The sequence below is a fragment of the Saccostrea echinata genome, unplaced genomic scaffold, assembly GCF_033153115.1.
Source record: "Saccostrea echinata isolate AGI-Se365-2 ecotype Australia unplaced genomic scaffold, CSIRO_AGI_Sech_v1 ptg000001l, whole genome shotgun sequence".
NCBI lineage: Eukaryota > Metazoa > Mollusca > Bivalvia > Ostreida > Ostreidae > Saccostrea > Saccostrea echinata.
In genome coordinates this window covers 27,717,147-27,743,109 of record NW_026889750.1, presented here as the reverse complement: position 1 = coordinate 27,743,109, position 25,963 = coordinate 27,717,147, and the positions used below count along the sequence as shown (strand labels likewise).

At 33.0% G+C, this 25,963-nt stretch overlaps 1 protein-coding gene and 2 long non-coding RNA genes across 4 annotated transcripts in view; 1 reads left to right on the top strand and 2 right to left on the bottom strand.

Annotated features, from left to right (window-relative positions):
• LOC133188546 (dual 3',5'-cyclic-AMP and -GMP phosphodiesterase 11A-like) overlaps positions 1–25,963 on the bottom strand; it is a 279,036-nt gene that overhangs the window by 25,447 nt on the left and 227,626 nt on the right. The gene's annotated exons all lie outside the window — the stretch shown is intronic.
• On the top strand, positions 580–5,284 carry LOC133173146 (uncharacterized). The gene is made up of 4 exons (XR_009719001.1): positions 580–665; positions 4,381–4,501; positions 4,814–4,920; positions 5,207–5,284. It is a non-coding gene; the product is annotated as an uncharacterized LOC133173146 (long non-coding RNA).
• On the bottom strand, positions 10,037–24,278 carry LOC133173056 (uncharacterized). 2 transcript variants are annotated; one of them, XR_009718990.1, is made up of 4 exons: positions 24,070–24,278; positions 21,365–21,464; positions 14,599–14,683; positions 10,037–10,285 (listed from the first exon to the last, which is right to left on the bottom strand). It is a non-coding gene; the product is annotated as an uncharacterized LOC133173056 (long non-coding RNA). The 2 variants fall into 2 exon arrangements; XR_009718993.1 differs by lacking the exon at positions 24,070–24,278 and adding an exon at positions 22,682–22,753.

The following is a 25,963-nucleotide window of genomic DNA, read 5'->3' as shown; positions in this document are numbered from 1 at the left end:
ATATATTATATACTAGTATGATATTTTAATTTTAACAACAATTTGGAGAAACTTGGGCTGTTTTAGTCTCTTTCAGGATGGTTTATTTCGCTTAATCTGGACTATTTTTTTATAACATTCTTCGTGAAGGGAAGGAAAATCTACAGCTTCTCCACACTTTTGATATTTTTTACAGTTAAAAATATCACTTTTGATATTTTTCACTGTGAAAAATATCACTTTTAAATATTACCTTTATTCAATGGATAAATTATATGTAGTATTACTGTTGAGAATGTAATAATCCATCATATAAAGTTTATTTTTCAAATATGACCCACAAGTAATGAGCATTTTTGCAAAAGAACTTTGTAATTTGTACAGAAGTGTGCCTGGTATTTCAAAATTATGCAATTTGACATAGCAATCCCCCGAGTGTAAAAATGTATAATTATATACATATGGCTGAAAAAATGGCCCAAGTTGATATATGACTAATGAATTAATTAATCATCTAAATACAATCATCTAAGTAATAATTTTACAGTTCGTTGTACTACATAATTTAGAATGAGATATAAAATCCAGTGAAAGTACAGCTTTCTCCAGATATATTCTGAAGCCAAAGCTACACACTGTCATCATGAAGATCTTTCCTGTTTTCCTGCTTGTGATTTCAATCTATCGTAAGTATCACATTTTTGCTACTTTAAAGCTTTTCATAGATTGTTATTTTTATGTCTAAGAGAGATGTAAACTTTTTTGAAAACTGTGACAGTCGTAATTTAAAACCTTTCAAATTTTTTTTAATCATAACTCATTTTTTACTGCCGAAGCAAGGTGGGTTTCCATTCAAGCTAAAGGTTCTCTACCATTGTGCATATTAAATGTGTGTAGTAGACTCTGAATTGAATTGAACAAATTTTATTGACACAAAGTGAAAAGGATCAGACACAAGTTCTGAAACTTTGGTAGTCTTCTCCTTATACAACAGTTTTGTATAATTGCCAAAATATAAATACATGTTTAGGCCAAACAAAAAAATATGTGTGGTTCCGGTTACACTTCCAAAAAAATTAGGGTAGGTAGGTAGGGATTTTTTTTTTTTTTTTTTTTTAACAAAATGATTTTCTTAATTTTTTCTAAATAATATCTATCACTGCTTTGCAAATGGCATTTAGATGTGGTGTGATAATATACTAGTCAATATTGGTAGGGGACACCTATATGCTAGCTTGCTTTGGATTTAACACTATTAAACACTTGCAATATGTTTTGCAAGGAGGCCGTCATTGCTGAAACTAAAACTTAAACTGGAGCCATTGATGGAAATCGAAATTCCGGAAAAAATGTGAAAATTGCCAAAAAAAATTTAGGGTCGGGGGTATAAAGTAGGGAAGGTCGGGTAACCGGAACCACACATATTTTTTTATTTGGCCTTATATTACATAGTCTACTTCATATGTATAGTACTAAAAATCATTTTTTTTAAAAAAATTGAAATCTTCATTAAATGCACAAAATATAAATTTTCATTGTAAAAATTAATTTTTTTTTAGAAAAACGACCACATTCATTTAGAAAAGTTTGAATAATCTTGATAAGTATTTTGTACATTAAAATCAAAGGAAAAAAAACTGAAACAAAAAAAAAAAAAAACAAAAACAAAAACAGATGGTAAGCATCTTCTAATAAACCACGAGCTGGCTATTAAATTACAACGGAATAATTCAAGAGTTTCAAATACAATTGTGTTCCAATCTTGTGTGAATTATATTTAAAAAATCATATGAAAAATATTTTTGAGGTTTTACCATATTTTGTGCAGACAATTCTTTAAAAAATATTAAAGAATTGTCTCCCTTGTTTTAAGACTAAGGGCATTCCACCTTTTGACAGTATCAGGAATAAATGATTTGATAAATAATTCTAATCTGCATTTTGGCGATAGTCTAATGATATTAGATAATTAGAATAATCTAAGGAATTTCTAGTAGTATAACTTGAAATATTGCCTCTTGTATCAGGTACTACATTTTGTATATAAGTAGGTACTAAATTATTGTGCATTTTTATGCCCCCGTATCGAAGATTCGGGGGTATATAGTTTTTGCCCTGTCCGTCCGTCTGTCTGTCTGTTTGTCTGTTTATCTGTTTGTCCGCAAAAACTTTAACATTGCCCATAACTTTTGATTGGTTGGAGCTATGGCTTTCATATTTCACATGTGTATTCCTTGTGACAAGACCTTTCTTTGAGTACCACCATATTTGACCTTTTGACCTGGAGTTTGACCTAGTTTTACAAAATTTTACCCAACTTTAACCTTGGCCATAACTTTTGAACAGTTGGAGTTAAGGCTTTCATACTTCACATGTGTAACCCTTTTGACAAGACCTTCCTTTGGATACCAACAACTTTGACCCTTTGACCTTGGAGTTTGACCTCCTTTTAAAAAACTTTAACATTGGCCATAACTTTTGAACGGTTGGTGCTAAGGCTTTCATACTTCAAATATATAATCCTTGTGTCAAGACCTTCCTTTTGGATACCAATATCTTTGACCCTTTGACCTTGACCTTGGAGATTGACCTACTTTTGAAAAACTTTAACCTTGGCCATAACCTTTCAACAATTGATGCTAGGACTTTCATACTTAATATGTAATCCATGTGACAAGACCTTCCTTTGGATACCAACAACTTTGACCCTTTGACCTTGGAGTTTGACCTACTTTTGAAAACCTTTAACCTTGGTCATAACTTGTGAACAATTGGTGCTTGATCTTTCATACTTCACATATGTAATCCTTGTGACAAGACCTTCCTTTGGATACCAACAATTATAATCCATTGACTTTGACCTTGGAGTTTGACGTACTTTTGGAAAACTTAAACTTTGGTAATAACCTTTGAACGATTGGTGCTTCAGCTTTCATATTTGACCAGTATATTTCTTGTGAGAAGGCCTTTCCTTAGGCACCATTATTTTTTACCATTTGACCTTGACCTTGATGTTTGACTTACTTTTGAAAAACTTCAACCTTTTCCATATCTTTTCAATGGTTGTTGCTCTCATATTTCACAGGTATATTCCTCGAGACAAGACCTTACTTTGGGTACCAACATATTTGATTTGCATTTGAGAAAGTTTCACCTTTGCTATAAGTTGCCATACGGGGGCATCAGTGTTTCACAAACACATCTTGTTTACATTGTTATTAATTTTGCTCTATTTCTTCTGAGTTCCAAAGGTTCTCAACCTGTTTCCAGATATAATGAATTTCTTGAAGCAATAATTGTAAGCCCAGTAATTATCCTTGCAGCAAATAATTGAACTTTTTCAAGCTCGATGATCACTAAGTGTATTTAGAGTAGCAGAATCATGTACATGTATATTTTCACTGATGGTGATAAGATTTGTGAGGGTGTCGGTATTACACGTAGTTTATTTATTAATTAATTATATAATAAATATTAATTAATTTATCAGTCATTGATCAACTTGGGCCCTTGTTGGTTCAAGTATAATATTTGTTAATCTTTAGCTATTCATAATTGTATGAACCTCATGTGAACCATTTACTTATGAGAAATCAATGTTAAGGTCACCAAATATTACAATATTGTTAGAAATATCATTGGCGTTTTCCATAGACCAAGAGAGTTTTTGCCAAAGGTATAGCCTGGTTCCCTGGCTCATCCTTGCCAAGGCAGGAGTATACGAAGCATAACAGGGACAGGGAACCAGGCTACCAAAAGGTACTACTAGTATATATGGTGGACGGTAAATACAGCATATAAGTAGATTTCCCTTTACTTGTGGTATTTCTATCCAAATGATTTCAGTATCAATGGGTTCTAAATCTTCTCTACGACTAGCCTTAATTAAATTTGAAGCAAAAGTCATTACTCTGCCATCATAAGAATTACGATCTTTTCTAAAAGTATTCTTATAACCTTCTATTAACAAACTTTAATTTGTAACACTAGAGTCAAAGTGAGTTGTACTAATACAAAGGATATTAAAACCTTGAACTAAACACATAAAGGAATCAGTCTTATTTCTAATGCTTCAGCAGATGGACCTGGATTTAAAGTAGACTCTAAAGTTCTTACACTGGATTATATGCAGTTGTTGCAAAGTAACAAATCACATACCTCTACTACTTTGTTGAATGTGAAGCAAAATGAATTGTGTCCATTATTCCCCATATTACAAAATGCTTTAAAATACCTTTATCATTATATAATACTCATTTATTATTATATAATGCTCATTTTAAGTATAAAATGTAGGAAACACATATCCTTCTCAACAAATTAACCCATGAAGTCTACGAAAATGGAACTTCCAATTGCAAGAAGTTTTATGATTGCAAGGTTCTTATCATGTTTCTACAGTTGTTCAGAGCTTTGAAGATGATAAGGAAAAATGCAGCGCCCGCTACCCGAGCATGAAAGGAAAATGTCCCAAGGAGCCGTGTGACATGACGACATGTGATGAGGCTGGAGCCGTCTGCAAGTGAGCACTATAAAGTAGAGATTATAGAAAGTAATGTTTGAAAAATATGTTCTCTCTCAATTTATAGTGTAATTATAGGAAGTAATGTTTAAGAAATTCTTCCGTCTCAACTTTTCAATTTTTTATATCTTGAAAACCAAATTCAATGATGAAAATTGAGAAATCATAAAGACTTTGGTCACTTTGCTGGATTATCCTCGCTTTCGATTAACTTGTATCTTTTGTATGTTACGGGTGGACCCTAAATGTAAGGATGTATGTGTACATGAAGTAAAAAATGTTTAACTGTTTCATCATTTTTATCGTGTATAGAAATAATTACTGCGGTGGATGCAATGCTAAGTGGTACACTAACGGGCAAATCTCCGAGAAATGTTCCATGTTCTTTTTGGAGAAAAATCAGTAGAAAGGAAAAGAGGGTAATGTTATTGTTATTGAAATATATAATTCATTAACTGTATAACATAAAGAGAGCAAGGATTTGTGACCGCACGGAAAAAGGGTAAAACATTCTGAGGACTTTTTTTAAAATTTATAATCAATACACATTTTCCTGTTTTTGTTGTGATCAAACACATTTTTACCGCGTGCATATTTATTTTAACAGTACAAATGATTAAATCCGTTACACGTCCATTCAACATTAGAAAAGAAGTGGAATTAAACTTATAAATAATACACTATGTTTTTCTTTTATTTTTGTAGTACACGCATTAACCCTGCTTTATGGTCTGTGAAGGTGAAGCTCTTTGAGAAGGAATTTCATTAAAAAGAAAACATGCATGATTTTGTTTGAGTTCTTTCTTGGATAAATAACTGTTATGGTTTGTAAGCTCATATTATTAAGTTTTTGATTCTCTGACTATATATATATATATATATATATATATATATATATATATATATATATATATATATATATATATAATATATATATATATATATATAAGGTGAACTTTGGCATAAAGTAGACCGCACTTATTTTGAGGCATTAAGTAGACATTTTTCATTTCTTTTATTTGAGACATTCTGATTCACACTTTCACCCAAATTTATTCTAATAGGCTTCAAAAATGAAAATTTTACCCCCTCAGCCCTAAATGTTGCTTCCTGAAAAATGTACGACATTTCTGGTCTCCTTAATATTTTGTAAATGCATTGGAGGTTTTAGGTAGACATGTATATATTTTATGAGGATCCCGAAGGGTTAAAGTAGACCAAGTATATATAATGCATAAAGGAGACCAGAATATATATATATACATGATTATGTAGACCATTTTCTTTTTTCTAATTATTTAAATAAAAAACTACACATGCATAAATATACTTCTCATACCAGTATTTATTGGTCAATTTGCATTTAAGTAAAATATTAGGCACTTTAAAACCCAGTATGATGATTCCTTATTTTAACTAGAAGGAACTAATTGGGTGATGTCTATTCGTAGACAAATTTTCATGTCCTGAATCTTATGGAAATATAGTAAATGACCGATAGTAATTGTAACGTTAAGAAAATATTTCATCCACCACCAAAGAAACACATTGATTTAAAACTTCGTACTCACATGATGACTTATGGTATAGAATCATCATCTAAGCCACAATCACCTGTACATGCTAGATATGACCTCTTGAAATTATAACCTTGTACTTTTCTAAAAAAAAAATTGTATTTTAGAATTTTATATATCCAGTTTATGTCATATACTCTGAGCATAATGAACCCTAAGATAATATAATCTTTGGAAGTTATTTTATAGTGGACAAAAATTGAACTTGATGCAGGGTTGTTATACATCCCCAAGTCACAATTATCCCTTTTCCTTGATTTACATATAGTATAACAATAATGTGATTGCCCGCTTGGCGCAGTGGTCAGAGCATTTGCTCTAGAGCAGTGGAGTAAGGACTTGTTCCTTAAGTCATAGGTACAAATCCCACTGAAGGACGTGGAGACCGGTTCTTCCAATGAAGCCAAATTCCCTTGTTGCAGTATATGCTGGGACAAGAAAAGACCTCTCACTGCTCAAAAGTACAGGTCTAAATTTGCAGCCCTCAACCAGCAAGTTGTGGTGTCTCAATACTAGTGAAAAATTCTTAAAGGATGTATAACAAATGAAATATATGGTGATAACGAACAGTATTCAAGCTCAGAAGTCCATAAAACAATACAAAATAGGAGCAGAGCAAACACGGACCTCCAAACATCAGAGGTGGGATCAGGTGCCATGGAGGAGTGAGCATCCCCTGCCGACCGGTCACACCCGCCGTGTGCTCCTTGTCATGATCGGGAAATAACGAAAAAAATCCGTCGACAATTCAGTGTGTAAATAATGGCTCAACAATTAGTATGAAAAACGTCAGTCAGCATTTGACTCAATGATATATTGTATTTGCTGACAAGGTCATTGTATCGACCATAGAACTTACGAAATGATGACTTTAAACGAGACAGCTGATATTCTTGTCTCATCAACTTATTTGTCAATAATTTACCTCGTTTTAGAAATTGTACATACGTAGAGCATGCTCTTGCGTATCGAATCAGCTGAGAGATATATTCCCCGTATGCAGGTGATGAAGGTATATTGCTGCATAAGTAAGGGAAGTTGACGATTGAAAAGTTAAAGTCATCAAACAAACAGAATTATGTGTTTATCTGAATATTTATTACATTTCTAAACCCTATGGCTTTGACCTGTATTAACCCGTGTTAGGACCATATTCTGAGGTTACAAACAATTATTGGTAAGTATTTTATACTTTGATGTACAGTGACTATGACCTTGTGCAAAAGACCGTTACTACTGGGTCTAGAATATTTCTGGCCACAAGCTACATTTGTTTCAAAAGATGTCTACTCACAGAAGACACATAGACTTCACAATTCCAGTAACTTCATTTGTTGTTGTATAAAAATGTCAATATTTCCCCATGCAAAAAAAAAGTTTGTAAAACAACCCCTTTTCTTCTCATGTCTAAGATCTCTATCCTAAATACACATTTGTCACAGTCACTGTCTACTGAATTCATAAATCTAAAGGTAGTTCATACAGTCTTATTTTAATTCATATTCTTGTGTCCTTAACATCATTACACATATAATTTTTCCATGTTTGAATAGACAATAAAAATTGGAAACCATAAATACAACGAATTAGATTTGTTATAACTGTAACAAATAATGCAAATATGTGCAAGTTATTTAAAATTTCATTTTATTTGTAAATGTGTATTACATTAGTGACATTTGTATACTGTTCAATATATGCATAAGGACTTCTATTATTATCAATCTTCACAACATTAGTTTTGTATAAAGTAATAAATAACTAGTATTTTGTACACAAACATAACATCAATAAAAATAACAATCTTTTACATATCTATAAATATACATAAGAGGAATAAAACACTATTTTGAAATAATCATTACATTTTCATTTCTTGTCAATTAAAAAAAATGAATAGCATTATTAAACTATTACAACATGTTTTAAACCACAAATGTGTGTTCTAAAATGCATTATATACAAAGTGAGATGCATTGATTAACTGTTCATTGTAAGTTGAAATGAAGTTATTACTTATAAAAATACTTTGCATTAAAAAGCAAATCTTTACATAGTTTATTTGATGAGAATATTCCCTCGAACAATAAACTGGCAAGATGTAATACAGACTCTGAAATACCTATACCACCTATTTCAAATAGTACAGTTTGCATTTCAACCATGAGATTATTGACCTTGAAAAATTATAAATGTTTTCTTCTCTTTGAAAGGAACATGTGTGCTATGAAAGGGATATATTAAATAATGTTATTACAAGACATACAAGTAGTTTTTATCTTGATAAAAAATGGTGACCTTCTCATGTCAATTAAGAGAACCATTTCACACAATTTGTGCTAGAATCTCATCTACAAGGTGTTGGCAGACAGGCTACTATACTAATACATCCCTATAAATGAGTTGCAAATATAAAAGAAGTACCTGAAAGTCATTCAGAAAAAAATTTAAAAAGCTGGCTTAAAGATGCTACATTTGTCAGCTGAAATGCATCTTTCACAATACATTCCTAGTATATAATTTTGATCATATTATATAATGTTTTTGTTGTTTACAGAGCAAAAATAAAAAGTATATCCATGTACAAACGTACAAGAGGGCAAAACTAGAAATATGTCCATAGGACATGAATGCCCCGCTGAGGGTATATTAATTTTTTATTTGCTTGTTTATTGTTTAACATCCCTCTCGAGAATTTTTCACTCATATGGAGACGCCACCACTTGCCAGTGGAGAGCTGCAAATTTTGACCTATACTCGGCACTAAGGGCCATTAAGCAGTGAGGGATCTTTTTCGTGCCAGCACCTACTGTGACATGGGACCTCGGTTTATACGGTCTCCACGTCCCACAGTGGGATTCGAACCAGCGACATAAGGATCAACTCCTTACTCCGCAACTCTAGAGCTTTAACCACTGCACCATGTGGGCATATTAGTTATGCGACACAAAAATATTTTTAGTGTATGAAATTTGATGAAAATATCTTAAAATAGTTTTTTTAACATTGAAATCGAAAAAGTTGGATACAGATGATAAATTCTCACCAAATTCTGTTCAGTGCATAAGCTCACATAAAATTATCTTTAATGGTTTCTTTAAAACTAAGCAAAATGCAAATTTAAGAAAAGTGAGGTCCAGGTCACAGGAAAGTTCAAGGTCATACATTTTTGATGCAGTTGAATAGTTCTCACTAATACGCATAAGCAAAATAAGTTTGATAAAAATATTTTGAATGGAAACTGTTTATTTAACACTGAGCTAATCACTATTTCAAGAAAAATGAAGTCAAGGTCAAATGAAATGTCAAGGTCAAAAATGTTGATACAGTCGAGTACCTTACATCAGTCTGTATCAGCATATGAAGTTTGACACTAATTTAGGAAAAGTGAGGTGAAGGTTAAAGGAAAGATCAAGATCAAAAAATGTTGATGCAGTTGAATAGCTCTCATCAGTATGTATCAGCAAATGAAGTTTCATTACGCTATCCTGAATGGTTTCTTTAAAACTGAGCTAAACACTTATTTAAGATAAGTACGGTCAAGGTCAAAGGAAAGGTCAAGGTAAAAAAATGTTGATTCAATATGTATCAGCATATGAAGTTTGATTACACTATCTTGAATGGTTTCTTTAAAACTGAGCTAAACACTAATTTAAGAAAAGTGAGGTCAAAGTTAAAGGAAAGGTCAAGGTAAAAAAAATGTTGATGAAATTGAATACCTCTCATCAATATGTATCAGCATATGAAGATTGATAAAAATACCTTGAATAATTTCTTTGAAACTTAGTTTTGAACTGAGCTAAAAGCAAAGCGGAATTGAAGGACTGACAGAAGGTTGGAAGGACGGAAGACGGACATGACAAACTCTATATGCCCCAGCCATATTCATGGCAGGGCAGAAAAATTTCTAGTGTACTGAAATTCAAAACTGCAGTAATTGATAATTTGTTTGTTTTTTTTAATTTTAATTCAATATCAAAAAACATATACAAACTTTTTTGATAATTTATTCTATTCAAAGCAATAAGAAATGCATCTGTCTGCACCGCTTAAAATTGATAAGAAGGTTATGACATAACTAAAATAATGACCATGTCCACATTAAATTTAAAATATAATGAGTGACAATTCATTTCACCTTTTCTTTGGCTTTCATTCCATTGACTTTTCTTTCTTTAAAACATTGTGCTTGTGTAGTACTCCATCTCTAAAAAATAACATATAAATGAAAGTTTATGGCACTCAATGAACTCTCTCATCCCTTCCTTTACTGTTCAAGAAAAAAAATGCATACCACAAGCATAGTTTAAACATGTAACTAGACTTTATGATATTTTCATACATAATGTCACCAACTTTATAAAGAATTGTGAATGCATTTCAAAGGTGAGCACATGTGAATTGAATTAAAAGTACCAGTATTGCGAGTATCTCGCAGTTATCTAACTTACAACCGCTCTTTAGCATGGGAGTCGAGGAAGCTCTAAATCTCACAAGATTTCTGGGGCATAACATTACAGTGGTGACAATGGAATGATTCAAACAATCATTATGCCCAAACTACAATGTATTGCCAAGAGTTGAACTCCAAATAGTAGATTGTCAAATAAGGAAAGTTTAGAGTATTTTATCAACTTTCAAAAGTAACGATTTTCATTTAGAATTTAATAAGAAAAGTCCGCTTAGTAAAAAGTATCGTAAAAAATGTAACATATAGGACTAGCTCCTCTCAAAAATTTATTAGGCTGGTTCAGCGCATGTTTAGCAAGATATTTCTCTAGGATTTCTTTCTTATCAGTCCTTATAAATTCCACAATGATCGATCATGCATTGCATTCAATAGTACACTGCCCCCATCCAACAGATGTGTCCTACCTCTGTGAAAGAGTTCCGCTAATTTCAGTAATCGCGATATCAAGTATTGTTGTTTATCCTTAAACGTATGTCAATAAAAAAAAATTATTTCGAACAGATCAATGCTTAAATTTTGAGATTATCACCCTTGGTATGCTTTTTTGTTTTTTGTATGGATGAGAGATTTGTTTATTGACAGCTGCTTTTTCATTAAAAGTGGAACTCAAAAATTAACTTATCTTGTCATTGCAAAATTATTTGTAAAAAACACTGATTGTACACACAAGTACTCTGAAGTTGATATTAAAAAGATTCTTGAGTTTCTGATTGACAATATCTATGTGGTTTTTAGAGACAAGGTCTTCCAAAAATCTCTTGGAATTTCCATAGGTACCAATCGTGCTCCATTATTAGCAAACCTATTTTTGTATTCATACAAAGCAGAATTTATTTAAAATCTTATACATGAGAAGAAGAAAATACATGCTGTCGCCTTTAACATTTAGATATATTGACGAAGTACCATATTGTCACGTGTAAAGGCCGTAGTCTTGTAATAGACACACCCCCAAAGGATGTATTCCTTATAACAAAAGATTTGACCTATAGGAAAGAACTATTTTCCGGAAAAAGTCACATTTAAAAATCAATGTTCTTTAGTTGTTTTCTATTGTATATTTGTCTAAATTTTTCAAATTTGCATTTTAAACGTAATTTTTTTTATTTGCAACTTTGAAATTAACCTCCAAAGTTGGTCAAAACAGTATTTTGTCCGTTAAAGCACTAATTTTTACGTGAATTTTGGCATAGAAGTCCTTCAGGGCAGGCCTGCCCCTAAATTAAATAATGAAATTTTGATAGATTTTGATCTAAAGAATGATTTAAATCAAGATTTTTTTAGGGGCACCCCTGCCTTAGGGTCGAAATTCGTGAAAAACCTTCAAAAAATGCGAAAAACCTAGTTCTATCATACTGGATTACATTTATGGAGTGCATTTTCATAGTCATTATAGCGCAGAGAAATAGACCGCAGATTCTTAGAATGGACCTTTTTTTATGTCCTGGTTCGAATCCACCTGTTGGCACACTTTTATTTTTTTTTTCAAATTTTACACCTGTGTAAACATGAATTTTAATTTTTTATACAGGCTTTTGCATTTTACTTCCACTTTCTTCTTTAAATGTGTGTTTGCTGTTGATATGAAAGACATTAATGGAAATGCAGTTTATAAATTCTCTTTAACTAAACGCAATCAACCAGAACTGTATACCTCAGTGTAAGCAAACTTTGTTCGAGGACAAGAATGATTCACTTTGTGTTACTCGATACTGCAGGTGTCACGAAAAAAAAAAATCATGACGAGCAAAAATTGCTGTGTTTGTCTTTCAAGAACATCACTAGTTAGTAGTAGTGTTGTGCCAGTGGGAGAGATACTGCGCTATGCAGAGTAGATGCAGTTCATTCCTCGGGAAAATTGAGTGCATTGGCGACATGTTATGTCAAAAATGCAGGAGGAAGGTTTACAGATTAGAAAAGAACGTGGTAAGGTCAGTTAAGGTTTTACCTCCTGTTGCCATTACCCAGGCATCAAGTAAGGACCCTCATACAAAGGATGTATATGTAAATACCAATGTAGGGTCATATGAACACACAGTTGACTAGAACTAAAATGATACATGAGAAACAAGAAACTACACGCATGTGGCCTAAAGTCAGCGACCGGAACGGATATCGATAAGCGTTTTCTAAAGAATGAAACCAATATCGGCCCTATAGGTCAACACATATATTTACCTAGAACATACAAAGGATGTATATGTAAATACCAATGTAGGGTCATATGAACACACAGTTGACTAGAACTAAAATGATACATGAGAAACAAGAAACTACACGCATGTGGCCTAAAGTCAGCGACCGGAACGGATATCGATAAGCTTTTTCTAAAGAATGAAACCAATATCGGCCCTATAGGTCAACGCATATATTTACCTAGAAGTGATCCTTCGGGGGGAAAATCTCGAGAAAAATACAGCTCCTATGGATAAAACGCTACCCCAAAACTGCGGATGTATCTCTTATTTTCACAGCACAACTATCCCAAAGAAAAAGTTTAGAAAGTTAAAATATTCGTATTATTTCAAAAACAAAAGTAGGATACAACTTTTAATTTTCTTGGAAAATTCAGTTTACATATAAGCTTTATTTATAAGTATTTAAGTATAGTCTGTATTTTAATTGTTATTTGATTGGTATAAATTAAAAATTAAGTCCCTTATTTTTTTTCCCCTATAACCCTAAGCATTTTACGATATTGTGCTGAAAATGCATTCCAAGCAGGTGTCTGTGTGTACGTAAACAAATCCACAGGTACTTGTGGACAGGACCCCCCCCCCCCCCCCGATATTCAACCCCGGGACTTGTTGGACATTTTTTTCACAAATTATATTTATTGCACTTATTCATCATGTGTATAATAGGAAAAAATCGTGAAAACCCCAAAATAATCGTTCCACACAATGCCACTCCGGTTTGTTTACGTTGTACCCCCACTGGTCTTTCTGGGTTTAAAAACATGTTTTTATTTTATTTTAACCTAAAATGTCAGTTCACACTGTCTCTCTATATTTCTGTCTTAGTTCATACTATCGGATTGGCTCTGCTTCTCGTAAGAATCCCACAATTAATCCTTAAACAGCATTGCAGTCAGTGCGTTGAAAAAATCCTTAGGTAAATGCAACGGAAGTGCATAGAGAATATATTACCTATTATGAAAACACCCGAGAGAGATTATTACGTCAGGACAAAACTGTTTACTGCTTAGAGAAAAGTAACACTTAGAAAAGGATAATAAACGAGAATCTGATATACCATGAAAATCCTTAAGAGCAGTAAGCAGTAAGGAAACACTTAGAACATTACTTTCCAAGACTTAGAACATTACTTTCCATGCATTTAATATTACATGTACATAATCAATTTATAAAATTTTAATTAGGGATGGAAATAAATAATATCCAAACATGAAACAGATGTGTCAGACTCTGTGGTATCTTTTATTTCAAGCTCACTGGGGTATATATAGAGTTGATATATGAATGGAAATAACTATTGTTAATTGATAATTCATCATCGATATATCTCAATGTCGAGTTCAAGACCACAGCAAGTGTTTTCTTCTTCCATGTCTTCTCATGTGTAAGATTTTGAATAAATTCTGCTTCATATGAATATAAAAAGAGGTCTGCTAGCCTAATAACAGGTTGCAATTGGTACCCATGGGAATTCTGACAGATTAGGTCTCCAAAAACTACATATATATTGTCAATCAGAGACTCAAGCATCCAAAAACCTGTATTACTAAAGTATAGCTCAATATGATCACCAAAATCATCATTGCTTGACATAATATGCATGTATAATAATTTTTCTTTAATATTAAAAACATTTTAAAAGGCCCTAATTAATCCATCATTCTGACATTTAATTATGCATGATTGTGTATACTTTATCAACAATCTCTGCCACTTTCATGCTGATATGGCTACTTTTTGTGTTTCTCTTGTTGGAGAGCTATAATCTCCAAACTTGTGTATTGAGTATAATAACTTTCATCCTTTTCATATTGGCATAGGTGAAAACAGATAATACTACAGGTCACTTACTCAAAAGGATTACTTGATTTTGTTGATCATGTTGATTGATGGTAGTCTGCACAGTAGCACTAGCAGTTTCTTTTTTACCATTTCACTGTGAAAAAAAAATGTGGAACTTATTATATATTAAAAATATTTACCACTACATAAGCATTGGTGATATGGTCATTGCTCTTTTTTGTAACAAATCAATTAAACACTGTACCTTTATATAGTACGAATTATATTGCATGTACTTTCGATCAATCTATTTAAAAAAAACATCAGATTAATTACCAATAGGTTCTTGAATTTTTAGTTTCTGTTGCATTGGGCCGAAATTACGAGAAAAACTTTATTTTGAACAAGCATTTATATGTACAGTATTGTACTTGCATACTTAAATACCTACTATAATTAAGATTAAACAAGCATTCTAAGAGTATTGCATTAGGAATACTAGTCCCCTACCGGCAAGTGTAATCTGGTTCCCACTAAAAATTGAATTGCCACAATTCCATTAAAAATCATTGATTCAGAAGCATAACAAAATGCAAACTTGAACTGTAACTCATCAAGATACACTTACATACCAAAACTCAGCTCAATATCTGCAAGCGTTTAGAAAAAAGTGCAGAAAACAAATGGGACAGACTGAAAGAGGGACAGACAGACAGATGGACAGACTCAGAGGAAACCTATAATTCCCTTTGGTTTCACCGGTAGGGGACTAATAAAAAAGTGGGAAAAAGCCACCCTGTCAAGCCGTACTTTTGTCTCCCATGGTGAGCAAAGGAAAAAGGTCTTATGCTTGGATATGTTGTACATGTACTTTGTATCAATCTGTACATGCATAATCCATTGGCTAATGAAAGAGGCAATGTATTCGTAATGTAAACTTTTAAATGTAGTGGTAATGTGTACATTTTTTGCAGCGGTAATGAGTATGTAGCGGTAAATAATTACCATTTTGAAAATGTAGCGGTAATGATATTCACCTGGATAAAGAAATGGTCTATCTATTCCAATCACATTTTTTTACAAGATAGGGCACTTCTTATTTGCTGTACATATAATTGTTTTCATTTTCACAGGGCTCTAACACTGCTTTTTGGGAATGGGGCCGGGCTGTAAAGATTGGGAAAATAAAGACCTTTTAGGAAATTTTGGTCAGGAATAACCATTATATGTACTTTAAAATCATATATATTGGGTTTCCGGTCTTCGCTATCAACTAAATTTGTTTTATAAAACAGAGGAATATGAATAGCAAGTTAAGTTATTACCGGTATATATCCAGCTATTATTCTTTAGTTTTTGGGCGAAATGACTATTGGGAAAATTAACACATTATTGGGAAAAAAGGTACCTTTTTTGAATTGGGAGTGGGGCCCCTGAATGGCCCCAATTATAGACAATTGAGAGCCCTCCCTGTTTCATATTTGAGAAGTCGATTTATAACCTTCGTTCTTCATTTTTTTAAGCTTTGGGTGTGTGTTGATTACAACATATCAAATGCTTATCATATGTCAAGTGACTTATCTTTAAGTTATTGTCAAAGAAATTTCAAGTCTGTTAAAATCTTAATGTTTAAATAACTTGTGCTCTGTAGGAAATAAGATTTTGTAGCAAATAATCTTTACAACCGAGCTGCAATTTTCCCCAAGTTATAGGCTGAAAAAGGGGGTGCATATTTAAACCAATGCATATTACATTCGGCAAGATATGGTAACTGCTTGATTGTCACATTTCAGTTTGAAACATGTTACAAGTTTTATTTCAAAAAATGAAAATATTATTAAAAAAGTAAATACAAATACTCATTGACAAAAACTATCTACTAGGGATGGCAATTTCTAACTGGTTAACCGATTACTCGGTTGGAACGATGGCAATCAGTTAGAAAATCTGCAATCGATTAGTCGAAAAAATATTATAATATGTAAAACTGAAGGCAATGTACTAAAATTCATTTTAAAAATAGAAATTCCTACCTAAACGTTTAATTTAGCGTTTTCATTTATTTATTTAGGCTGATTGGGAGGTCATTATGGCGCTCCAGATTACAATTGCGGGGTAATTGGTCAGTCTAAGATATGTTAATTACTGTTAAAACATCATGTCGTTACCCCGACTGTCCTCTAATTCTTTAATGATAATAATCACCGTTGAGCACCGTGAATTGGTGTGTGTGTATCTTTTGCAGTTATCTATCACATTAAATTATAATACAAACATTGTAAATTAAGTGATACATTTTAGACTTAGTTTTGATTATGGTGATAATGAAGAATGAACTTGTGTGACATCCGCTCTGGAAAATTATCCACAATATCTCAGGCACGGTTCATGGTTTTCTGAATTTTTTCTTGTCTATTGAAAAAAATATGCGCGTAGTTTAATGATCAAGACTAAAGACAAACAGAATGATTTTGACCTCTAACATCTTTTTTTAAGACTTCTTGTGCATAGGAATAGAGCTACTTGAAAAAAGTCAAGAAAATGACATTGTATAGTTTGATACGATTAACCGGTTAATCGGTCGGAACGTTTTGCGGTTAACCGATTTGCAATTCTGTATTCGATTGCCATCCCTACTATCTACTAAGTGGTTAGCATGTAAATTGTAACTGGTTACAAAACTGGTTATGAAAATTTCAACTGGTTATGATCTTTCTCAATAGTTAATAAACCAGTTAATCATTGCCATCCTTATTTTAAAGATACTTTGTGACAAGTTTGATTTAAACTGGTCCAGTAGTTCTTGAGAAGAAGTTGAAAAATGTGAAAAGTTTATGCATGACCCAAGACCTTGCTCATGCAAAAACATACAAAAACAGATAGAAATATGTTACCATGGTTACCTAGGTAATTCAGTTAACTTATATCAAAACCACACATTGTCATTTAAATAAGACTAAGAGTAAGTGCTTTCCAAGGGTCCAGATCATCATTCAATCAGTATCAAAGTATCATGGTCTTTAGAGTTTTGTATATGCCTTTTGTCTTCAATGGTAACCTGTACTTATACATGTACTTAAATATGGCCATTGAGGAGACCACTTATAATTAGGCATAAAGTAGACCAGTGAGAAAAATTGAGTAAATTGAATTAACCCTTGATATCAAGTATATACTGTATATAAATATACCATTCTAATGATCTTATTCACTATATGCATCAATACCCTGTATTATATTATGCTGCATATCAAATTAAAACTTATTTATTGTGTCACAACTGAAGTGTTGCTGGACTGAAAGACATAAAGATGGACAATATGTGAATCCTATAGAGCTTTATCATTTCATGCAGGCCCTAATTAACATTCCATCAGTGATAAAGTACCTTGCACTTAGATTTTTATATTTACCTTTGTCTGCCATAGCAACCTGTACTTATACATATGTTATACTTAAATATGGCCATTGAGGAGACCACTTATAATCGGGCATAAAGTAGACCACTGAGAAAAATAGTTGATATCAAGTATATAGTATATAAATACACCATTCTAATGATCTCATTTACTGTATGCATTAATACCCTGTATAGTATTACACTGCATAAATTAAAACTTGTTTATTGTGTCACATCTGAAGTGTTAATTGCTGGCTGAAAGACATAAAGATGGACAATGTGAATCCTATATAGCTTTAACATTTCATGCAGGCCCTAATTAACATTCAATGAGTGATAAAGTACCTTGCACTTAAGATTTTTATATTTACCTTTTGTCTGCTATAGCAACCTAGTTCTTATACTTAAATATGGCCATTAAGGAAACTGCTGATAATTGGGCATAAAGTAAACCACATAGAAAAAAATTAATATACTTAATGGGAAAATTTTTATTGTACTCACTGTTAATAGCAAGTACATTTATATGCATGTATTATATAATATATACAGTGGCGCCTTGTTGATCCGGACGCCTCTTTGGCTTAAGTTTGTTAAAAATAATATTGATTAATTTTGAACTGTTTCTTATTTAATTAATGCACAGTGTACTGGTGTAAGCTAAATTCTTCGAGCTTCATATTAGACGTGTAATTTAATTGGGGTAAATACATGCTAATTTTAGATGCTATTGTTTGTAGGTCACAGGTATCGCCTTCAAACTGAATGCATGGCAAATGTTTTCACTACAATTAACACTACTGCAAGATCAGGGGTTGAAATATACGGTAGCCCGACGCCCCGGGGCTAGTTATTTTAAGACTGGGGCTAGCTTATTTAAATGTAATGATAGTCTGTCGGACTAGCAGAACAGAAAAAAAAAATTCTCGTCAGTTTACTTTCATTTTACTATGAAGACTGGTTTCTTTTGACTGAGAACTAGTTTAATTTGTTTCTGTCACCAAAACATTCAAAACTTTAACTTTTTGTTTTCATTTTGCATAAAAAAATTGTTGGGCTAGTTAGTTTGGGCTAGTAATTTTTTCCTGATCAGTAGCCCCTGGGCTAGTGGGATTTCCAGGAAAATTTCAACCCCTGAAGATAAGTGTGAACAAGAGGCCCATGGGCCACATCGCTCACCTGAGCACATTGGCTTGAATTTTAAACTACCTGATGATGCTTCCATGTCAATATAACAAATGGCTTTGTAGTACTTGAGAAGATTTTAAAAAAAAATTTCCCATATATTCCTTTGTTAAAATTTGATCCCCCATTGTGGCTCCTCCCTATCCCAGGGGTCATCATTTGAACAAACTTGAATCTACACTACCTGAAGATGCTTCCATATCAATATGATTAAACATAACTTTTCTGTTCTTGAGAAGAAATATTTTTTCTATATGTTCTTATGTAAACTTTCCATCCCCGATTGGGCCCCACCCTACCCCTGGGGGTCACCATTTGAACAAAATTGAATCTACACTACCTGAGGATGCTTCCATATCAAAATGACTAATCATGGTTTGCAGTTCTTCAGAAGAAGTTATTTTCCTTTATATTTCAATGTAAAACTTTGATCCTCACTTGTGGCCCCGCCCTACCCCCGGGGGTCATGGTTTGAACAAACTTGAATCTACACTACTTGAGGATGCTTCCATATAAATATGACTCATCATGGCTTTGCTGTTCTTGAGAAGAAGATTTTTAAAGATTTTTCCTATATATTTCTATGTAAAACTTTGATCCTCCATTGTGGCCCCGCCCTACCCCCGGGGGTCATGGTTTGAACAAACTTGAATCTGCACTACCTGAGGATGCTTCCATATAAATATGACTCATCAAGACTTTGCTGTTCTTGAGAAGAAGATTTTTAAAGATTTTTCCTATATATTTCTATGTAAAACTTTGATCTTCCATTGTGGCCCCGCCCTACCCCCGGGGGTCATGATTTGAACAAACTTGAATCTGCACTACCTGAGGATGCTTCCATATAAATATGACTCATCATGGCTTTGCTGTTCTTGAGAAGAAGATTTTTAAAGATTTTTCCTATATATTTCTATGTAAAACTTTGATCCTCCATTGTGGCCCCGCCCTACCCCCGGGGGTCATGGTTTGAACAAACTTGAATCTACACTACTGGAGGATGCTTCCATATAAATATGACTCATCATGGCTTTGCTGTTCTTGAGAAGAAGATTTTTAAAGATTTTTCCTATACATTTCTATGTAAAACTTTGATCCTCCATTGTGGCCCCGCTCTACCCCCGGGGCTCATGATTTGAACAAACTTGAATCTACACTACCTAAGGATGCTTCCACATGAGTTTCATCTTTCCTGGCCCTATGGTTCTTGAGAAGAAGATTTTTAAATGATGCCATTATTTTTTCACTAATTCCTAATTATCTCCCCTTGGAAGAGGGCATGACCCTTCATTTGAACAAACTTGAATCCCCTTTACCCAAGGATACTTTGTGGCAAGTTTGGTTGAAATTGGCCCAGTGGTTCTTGAGAAGAAGTCGAAAATGTGAAAAGTTTACAGACAGACGGACAGACAGACGGACAGACAGACGGACGCCGGACAAAATGTGATCAGAAAAGCTCACTTGAGCTTTCAGCTCAGGTGAGCTAAAAAGTCATTTCTTGAAAAATTACCGTCCGGATAAACGAGTCATTTTTCAATGAACTATTACATTTTGTAGTAGAAATCGACCGTCTGGATGCGGAACACATTTTTCTGGATTAATGAGACAGAATGACATGGAAAAATCTATTCCCGAAAAATAGCATCTGGAAGGTGAAGTGTTCGGATAAACATGGCGCCACTGTATATACCATAAATGACTATGACCTATGGTACATATTGTCAAAGAAAAACAATCATGACAATTAAAGCTGAACACATCTCATATATAGGCATACACCATATTCGATTATATATCATCTACTATATCAGCACCGGGGTATACTGTTCGCATTTGTTACACCTGACTGCTTTATTGTCACAGGTATCGGAGTGGAATGGTGACACATGCTCATGCTGGTTATCTTGCATTGCCTTTGTTTATTTATTTTATTGCAGTTGCATGTACTTGTGTATGTTTGTATACTGCACTGACCTGTGCAACTGTTGTAAGTTTCATTGGCATCTTTCTCTTCTGCCGTGAAAGAAGTACACAGTAATTTTTTGTCGCTACCGAGAGCTTTGTTGCATACGTCAGTCTGTCTATACAGACAGGTGACAACAGATTACACTGAACAGTGACTAAGTGAGTGGCTTATATAGTGACCCTACAATATAGCGTGAATAAAGGAATATGGCGGAAAAATTCCTTTTACACAGTGTGTTCAGATTAAAAATCACCAACTTTAAAGCAAACTAATGGATTACATACCTTTTCCCATAATTCACTTCAAATTCCTACTCATCATGTACGGCTACTTCAGAATCTCACATGTATACATTCTTTGACTTTTCTACAGGAACATTCTTTCCTGCAATGTACAATCACATTTTAAAACATTCAAATATTACTTCCAATTGGACATAATTGGTAGTTCACAAGCTAGAAAGCTCACTCAGTAGTTGGATTGATTGTTTAATTGTATGTCGTTTTACATCCTGTTTAAGAATTTTTCACTAAAATAGAGACGTCACCATATAATGGTCAACAATCTTTTCAACAGTTCTTTCTAAAGAGATTTCAGGCTGCTATAGTGCAATTGTCATCAGTCTACATTACCACCCATTGTGGTATACTGGTCCCGATTTGTTTTGATAGGATTTAAGTTTTAGTTTGTGTGATAACTGGATATCAAAAAGTTTCAAAGTAGAGTGTCATGAGCTCATCAATGCTAATTATCAAAACACTACTTCTAGAAAATCAAAACATTTTAGTTAAATTAACCATTCAAAGTATTTTTTGAAAAGTAAAACAAAGGTCAAGGTCAAGTGAACTGTAATGCTGGTATTTTTCATTATAATTTATGACAAATTGTGCACATGCTAAATAGCATAGACTTAACTCTTTTAAATTATCAAAAATATGCTGAATATTGGCACTAACTTTTTTATAAGAAGGTCAAAGGTAAGTTCAAGGGTCACAAGATTGGCAACCATGGTATTTAAAAAAAATCACAGTGCCAAGCAAAATATTAACCAAATATCAAAAACAATTAAACCTCTTACAATTCTCGAGATATAAGGTGTGACAGATGGACAGACAGACAGATGCCAGGCAAATTGATCCCTAGGTGTTGCACTGCTGTGCAGTCGACTCACAAAAAATGTTCTTACAGGGATAGACATTAACTTTCAGATTTTCTTGCCCTTCAGGCAAGTGATCTCAAACTTTGACTTGTCCGAACTCAAAACTTGGTTGCCCAAAATAAGGAAAGAACTTCAGAAGAATTTTTTTATTACTGTAAATGTTATGACAAGAAAAAATGCGACCAAATACACTACCTTCAATTTGGCAAGGTGAGGTACCTGAAAAAATTTAAATGCTGCCTTTGTACATAAATGTATACCACTGTCCTTGTAAATTCAACCTGTTAACACACACTGCCATATACATGTAGCAATAACCCTCCGTTTAATAAATAAAATTCATATTTTTAGAATTTTTTTTGGTAGGATTCTTTTGTGAATTGTGATTTTCTGAGATAACTGTGAAACAACGCTGAAGGAAGATAGTTGCTACGTAACACACCTTGATCAGGATACATCGTGTTACACTGTACTTATATTCTTTGAGTAAATAAATAATCTAATGTCCAGATAAGAAGTTAAGAAAGATGTTAGACAGTGAATAGACGAACAGCATATTTACCAGGGAAAAACGGAATAACGAACCCGATTTTCAAATGAAAGGTATAATCCAAAAATGCTGACAAGGAATTCCGAATGCAAAAACATTGTCAGTCAGGTACCTGGCGGAAATCAAGTCTTCAATTTATTTCTTTTTTTATATAAATTAATGTAAACTAAATTAATTTGTACATTTCTATGAAAAAAAAATCACTTGCCCAATCAGACAAGTACATCGCAAGATTCACTTGCCCGAACTGAGAATTTACTTGTCCCAGGCAATCGGACAACCGTCAATGTCGATCCCTGTGACTTATTTATCATTGGAATGACTAGTAAACACCAAACTGAACTTAACCTGCTTAATAGGGGTGAAACGATATGCCTTCTTCACGGTTCGATACGTATCGTAAAATTTGGTCTCGGTTCGGTTATTTTCGATACGATACATTTTGATAGAAGGAAACAAATTCAACTGTTGTTTTACATGTTTTATGCTTCCTTTTACTTGATCTGGTCAAATAATTTATGTGCAAAATGGATAGAAGAAATCAATTTAATTGATTTGACTGTTAAAAATTATTTTACAAACTGTAAGTCCACAAAAATTTACGTTTTTTAACTAATTATACTGAGAAGCATGCTTATACCTTATGCCAAACCCGACTGAATGATGATCCCGACCGAAAAACGAACCGAAGCGAAAATAGAGATTTTGTACCGTGTATCGAACCGAGAAAAAATACCGCGGTGAATCGATACCGCGGTGAACCGTTTCACTCCTACTGCTTAAGTGAGCCAGTAGTGCCCAGTACAGAGCAACAAGTGCTGTGAACAGTGAGTGAAGTGTGACCGATTGATTGAGTGTTGTTTTATGTCCCATTCGAGAATTATTTCACTCATAAAGAGTGAAGGGTTAAATAATTACAATAAAATGTAAGGAGGCAAGTCTGCCTCACCATAACCTGGTTCTTTGTGGCCCTATTTTTGACCTTCATACCCATCTCCACTGGGAATTCATTTCCTACCCCCCTCCCTCCCCCAACAATCAAGTCATGACTCCATAAGCAGCCAAAGGCTGTAATGGGCAGCTAGTTCATTAACAGCTAGGGCTATCAGGAATTCAAAGTCACTGAAGTTCTTTTGGTTTTATGATACTATCACTGAGTATCTGCATGCTTTAAAAGTTAGTATTTACCCCTGATTTCCTTTAATTAAAGCTTTTGTGTCTATTTTCTGCTAACAATTTATTTACAGTTTATAACTAATAAAGCAGCAAATATACCTTACCCCATGTTGCAGATTCTCTTCATCCAAGTAATTGATGTACATTGTAATTATTCTCTTCATCTGTTCATCTGGATCCTTTCACTGCATTCAGACAGTACCAGTAACTGTTATATATGGATAGATTTCCTTGTCAAAGCTGTCACTTTTTAGGCACAATTGCTAAGTTTGCATCTTTATCAGCATGATTTATTAATGAAATGACAAATTCCATCAGACACACCTGCAAAAATGAAAACAAAATCTATTAATTTACATATTTATAATCATGTCCATATTCTCTTGACTTCATTATTATATAATTGAACTGTTTTATACTGCACTGCAAGTATAAAGGGCTGGGATAATACACTTTCGTCTACTATTCTATATCTAAATAAATATACTATATTAGGTAATAGGTATAACAATATTTATGCTACAATACAGATCACAATATTTTTAATTGGTTGTAATTTTTTTCATTTTATATTGAAATGAGACAAAGTTTGACACCATGCATATCCAAAGTCTCTTAAAATTTACAATTTTAGTCATGTATATGTGTTATACAAGGGTGTATCTGTCAGTATTTCCAAAATTTATCAAGCATGAGATTTAAATTGACACAAATATTTTGGTTTCAGCTTTTCTTTTTCATGAAGTTCGACTTAAATATTCTTTGATAATTTTTAAATCAAAATAAAATCAAAAACTTTTAATTTCTTCATTTTATTTGTTTGGAAAATAATTATTTTTTTCTTTTGTATTTGTACGAGTATTTAGTTTCAAACTAGTTCTACATGTATATTAGCTAATCAGTGAAAATCTATATGTTTGATTTACTTCAGTTTACATGCCTGTGTGTGCATTATATTACAAATCATGGGATCTGTGCTTGTAGGTGCACTCAATGTTTTAAAGTTATTCATAACTTGAGAATTATTGTCTCTTTTTTTATTGTCAGTATATTTAAACCAATATTTTTTGGTTTTACAAAATAATATGAATTTTCTTTTTTTAAAAGAGATGATGCGAATTATACTTTCAATTTTAATTTTGTTTATACATTGTTGCTGTGATCTCAATAACCTAGATAGAACATTCTAATCATTAAAATGATATTGTCCTACGGACCTGGTTTAACGATAGAATTCGTTCCGTGTATTGGCAATGTAGCAAAATAAGCAAGTTCGATAACTCGAACTGACTGCATTTTCTATGAACAATCCAGAGAGTTCCGAATTCAACATGGCGTGTAAATTTGAAGTGAGGAAAAAAGGTTGAGAAAATGAGTTGAATTTTCTTATTTATATGGATTACTTTTTAGGTTAAAAGGCATATAAAATCTCAAAAAGGTTTGTTATGATTAATTTGATAGTTATTTTCAGTGCAATTTTTTTTTATTCTTCAAAATCATTTCTGAGCGGATCCTTTCCAATATGCTACATTGCTAGTATATGGGACATATAAACTGTGGTGATCGAGGGCTTGTTCCGAGACACAGTTAGATTGTTCTAACTAGCAATAACCCAACACATGTATCTTGTAAGTCGAACACATGTATTTCGCAAATTCAGTAAATAATTCTAAAAAAAAGAAGAAATCTTGTAAAAAGGTATTCCATAGAGAAAATTACCCAGAATACGTTGTAGCATAACAAACACTGACATATACTCGAACAAAACTTAAGTATGAAAAATAATCAGATAATGGGTCAAAATCACACCAGTGACCACCTACCCTAATCAACTGTTATCCACCAAAAAAAATTATATACTTATTTGTCAATCTACTTCCAAAATTACATGTTTTCCGAGATGTTACAAAATTATTTTTACAGTATGTCTCTTCAAATATTTGTTTTCCTGCTTAATAGTACTGATCATGCTGATCAGACGATAATGGGTGGGTGATA